The 4875-nt window shown below is 35.4% G+C and overlaps 2 pseudogenes; both read right to left on the bottom strand.

Moving 5' to 3' along the window:
- Positions 1-48: 48 nt before the first annotated feature.
- Positions 49-1421, bottom strand: LOC129308412 (protein STRICTOSIDINE SYNTHASE-LIKE 7-like; annotated as a pseudogene).
- A 932-nt stretch (positions 1422-2353) lies between these two features.
- LOC129308411 (protein STRICTOSIDINE SYNTHASE-LIKE 4-like) lies at positions 2354-4101 on the bottom strand (annotated as a pseudogene).
- Between the last annotated feature and the right edge of the window lie 774 nt (positions 4102-4875).

Raw genomic sequence — 4875 nt, 5'->3', positions numbered from 1 at the left:
TTTGAATTTAAACTTTCGATCCCTAGGCTAGTGGATTAATTAATTACTTTAATGAATTACCTGAACCAAAGCCACCCAGAACGAGCCATCAGGAGCAAGAAGAATGTTATCAGGTGCGGCTGGAAGGTTGTCAATGAAAGTCTCTGTCTTGCCTTTCTTCTCGCCTTTAAGCCAGTGCCTCAGACACCTGTATCTGATTTACAGGAGATAAAGCTGCTAACATATATATATATATATATATAATAGAAAAGAAGGAAGTATGTGTTGGCTAAGAGTTGAGATAGACCTACTTCCATGTTTCACAGACTAAGAGATAGTCTTCGTCTTTTGAGAGAGCAACGCCATTGGCAAAGCTCAGATTATCCAAGAAAACAGAAGTCTCATTCAAGGATGGATTGTACTTGAGCAATTGACCATGGGGTCTCGCCTCCAACACGTCTAGATACCAATTGCGTGCATCATATTTAGTGCTGGCAACGCTGAAATATAAACTTCCATCTGAAGCTCTACTACTTCGTCTGCAAACCTTGTATCGTTGTATATAACACAAATTTAATTATATAGTCATCATTTCTTCTCTCATTTACCAACAATAAAATCTGCCTTATTGTACAAACTGTTCTGTTTTGTGTCTTCACCATACAGTAATGAGAAAGCCTAGCTAGCTGCCCTAGGAGGATGCAAAAAACAATTCCGAAAACCTTCGAAAACGATCACGCATAGTTACTTTCTTACCTTAATTTAGAACCCTTCATTTGGGAAACAAGAACAGTGACACCATCTTCTGTGACTTCAAGCAATCCCTGTACATCAGATTACACTACTCCTAAATCTCATAAATTAAGCTCATGAAAGTCTTGTCTGTTTAGATTAGAGGCCTGTAGCCAAGCCAAGTAATTTGCTGATGAAAGAAATGATCTGTTGATTACCTTGTCAGCATCACAAACAATGACAGCACCCTGTCTTGTGACAGTAATTCCGAGCATTGAATGACTATGAGTGTTCTTCCAGTGCTCCCAGGACCCATTTCGATGTAACCGCATGATCCAACCATCTCTGGAAGCTGTATAGAGAATACCATGTTCATCCACACAAACATCTTCGGGATGTTTCAGAATGCCTTCTCCGAGCTTGATGATGTTCTGTAAATGGTTGTTGACGGGGAAAGGAGAAGCTAACAGTAGAGGCCTTTCAACTATGATGGGGTCAATGGGAGAGAAGTACAACACTTGAACTGCGAGAGCAAGCAAAGCCCCCAGAACCAAGCTTGAGGCTGCCGCCAACAACGCCATTATTAGTCTTGGGACTTTCCAAGGTACCAGGCAGTTTATGATAAGAATGACGAGGCTTATCCCTCCTCAGACGATTTGTTCGTACCATAGCCAATGACCCAGATATTTCATTCATCAATTACCAATTATCACCATCCTGAAAGTTGGATGCAACGAACAGCAGTGCTATGAAAATCGTGCCTTTTGTTCTTTTTTTTTAAAGGAAAATTACATAAGCTCCTACAATTATCATAAAGTACATTAGCAATTAACTTAAAATTATTGACAATATAATAACCTTATTTATTTATTAATAAATTTTATGATAAATTAATTTTTTTTTGTGTGAGACTTCAACACAATTCTCTCATTTTTTTAAGTTATATTTTTCATTTTTTTTCTTTTCCTTACATTTTGTGCTACCTTTTTTATTCCCCCTTTTAAAATTATAATAAGATATTTTTTTATTTACACTTATTTTAATATGACAGTAAAAATACTAAAAAATAGTTTCTGTTTATATGTTTAATATGCACCAGGTAATAAATTTTAAAATAAAAATATATTTTTAAAATTTTAAATAAGCATGGGTAGCAAATTATAAAATATAATAAGTTTTTGTTTAGATGAAAAGTTTTATAATATCTTTTTAACATATTTATTTGTACTTTCTAGATTAGCTTTTAATTATTAAATAATCTATAATATATCAAGTGCATGGGATAATAAATTCAAAAATAAAATATGAAGTTTAAGTTTTTAATATGCACGGGAATAACATATATTATTAAATAAAAATAATTATTTTAAATTTATATTATACTATATATCAAATCAATGAAAATCTGTGTTATCAGTTATGTTGTTTCCAAAATATTTTAAACCATGATACAAATAATTTTTTATAATATTAATTTGAATTTTAATATGTTGCAATATCTAGATAGTAATTTACTGTAAGTCTAAAAAAAGAACAAGCTAAGTCAGATCATTCTATCCATGAAACCAGAAAAGAGGCACTGAATTGAGATACAGACGGAATACAGAACCATGGACTTGAATGAAAGCTTAACTTGCATCGATCAGTAGATAGCTAGTTTATTTTTCAATGCGCAAGGTAGTTTCCCAATGAAATTGGAATTGAGACTTCCCAAAAAATGGTCCTCAAACTCCAAAGCTGAGGTCACAAAATTCTCACCTTCCCTTCATCATCATCAAATATTCTAATTATTTCACCATCGCTCCCATTTACCACCATTGCTTTCTTATAATACCTCTCACGACATTAATCATGTTTGGAAATGAGGCCACCAAGTGCTTCAATACCTTCCAAGAGTGCACAAACCCCAGTTTTTCATCAGTGACCTGTAAGTGAAAAAGAAATATTTCAATACAACTAGTTTGAACTCGACGTAGTTCACCAATTAACATTTACCTGAAGCATAGCAATCCAGAAAGAGCCATCAGGAGCAAGATGAATGTTATCAGGTCCACCAGGAAGATTGTCAATGAAAGTCTTCTGTCTTGCCTTTCTTCTCGCCTTTGAGCCAGTGCCTCAGACACCTGTATCTGATTTACAGGAAATAAAGCTACTAACATATAAATAAATAAAATAAATAAATATATATTAGAAAAAGAAGGAAGTATATGTTGGCTAAGAGTTGAGATAGACCTACTTCCATGTTTCACAGACTAAAGATAGTCCTCGTCTTTTGAGAGAGCAACGCCATTGGCAAAGCTCAGATTATCTAAGAAAACAGAGGTGTCTTTTAAGGATGGATTGTACTTGAGCAATTGCCCATGAGGTCTTGCCTCCAGCACATCTAGATACCATTCATGTAGATCATATTTGGTGCTGGCAATGCTGAAATATAAGCTTCCATCTGACGCTTTCCACCACTTCATCTGCAAACCTAAGAGTCCAACAATATCTCGTTTCGTGATTTTTCATTGTTATTTTGTTTCATAATGTTCATTGCTATAGGATGACTTCGTTATTCATCTTTTTTAATTAAAGATGCATTATCATTTCTGTTAAAATCGCACCAGAATCAAATGAGGAAACTCTCAAACACAATAGATTTGGGGACACGCCAATCTAACCCAAATGATAAGCCCAAACCAGCAACCCCAAGCATTAATGAAGCATTTCCAATTCCAATTAATAAGATTATAACAAAGTTGTTACCTTAATTTAGAAACCGTTCACTTGAGAAACAATAACGCTGACACACACCGTCTTCTGTGACTTTAAGCAACCCCTGCACACGCACATCAAATACTCCTGTATCTCAGAAAGCTGTGAGAGGCCTAACCAGTTGCGTATGGTTCTTCCTTAAACAAGTCTGGAAATGAAAGAGTAGAACAATTGAATACCTTGTCAGAATCACAAACAATGAGAGCCCCCTGTGTCGTGACTGTAATTCCGAGCATCGTAGGACTATGGATGTTCTTCCAGTGCTCCCAGGATCCATTTCGGTGTAATCGGACGATCCAACCATCTCTTGTAGCCGTATAAAGAGTGCCATGTTTATCCACACAAACATCTTCCGGATCTTTCAGAATTCCTTCACCGAGCTTGATGACGTTCTGTAAATGTTGTTGACGGCGAAAGGAGAAGCGAGTGGAGGCCTTTCAACTATGATTGGGTCTATGGGTGAGAAGTATACTACTTGAACTGCAAGAGCAAGCAAAGCCACCAAAACCAAGCTTGAGCAAGCTGCCAACCACGCCATTATTACTCTGCCAATTTGCATTGGAAAAGATAGTGATAAGAAGAATATGAGAAAATATCAATTGAGGAGGAATTATTAGCGTAAAAGGACAAAAGCTTGTGAAAACTACTAATCTAAGGAACAAATTGAAAATAAATTTGAATGCAAAAAAATAAAACAAATCCGTATATGAAAACAGGTCCTATAGTAGCAGGTTTTTGGCACTGGTGGCCGGACCACCATCAATGGCTACAAAAATTTTAGAGACAAGTTGTAATTTAGATTTGACGACGTGCAATAATATTGCAAACTTATAATTTAGATTTTTTGGAAATTATCATGTGATTTCAAAACTTTAATGACAAGTTGTGATTCAGAGTTTGACAAGTTTTAATTCAGAGTTTAACGTTTTCTTGACAAGTTAAATTCAGATTGAAACGAGAAAGCTGACGTACTCCTTTGCAATACTAACTCCTATGAATAGATCAAATGACTAAGTAAAGACATGGGCACGTCTCGATCAAAAAAAAAAAAAGACAAGGCACATCACGGGATGCTCTGGCTCTGCTACTATTGCTAAGCAAAGGCAGCACTGGAGCGTTGGTTCTAAGAAGATTTTTATTTTCGCACTTGGATGAGGACAATCCTCCCTTTTGAATTTTTTCGGTAAAAAGAAAAATTACTAATATTTACAATTTTAGTATCTCTCGCCTCGCGCTTCTAAAATTAATAAGACTTTTCAAGGAAAGATTACCAAGTGGAAGATTTTAGGGTGATTTTTTTTTCCTGAAGAAGTGGAATTTTTCGTGTCTGATCATGTTCACGCTCTCACTGTAATCAAGAAATTTGTGGATTATGGAAAAATCGTGCAGTTACCAAAAAAGAAACCA

This window comes from Prosopis cineraria, unplaced genomic scaffold (genome assembly GCF_029017545.1).
Source record: "Prosopis cineraria cultivar Desert tree isolate PC_DT_omini unplaced genomic scaffold, ASM2901754v1 PC4, whole genome shotgun sequence".
NCBI classification, from domain to species: domain Eukaryota; kingdom Viridiplantae; phylum Streptophyta; class Magnoliopsida; order Fabales; family Fabaceae; genus Prosopis; species Prosopis cineraria.
The sequence above is the reverse complement of the archived record's forward strand: the minus strand, read 5'-3'. Positions and strand labels throughout refer to the sequence as shown.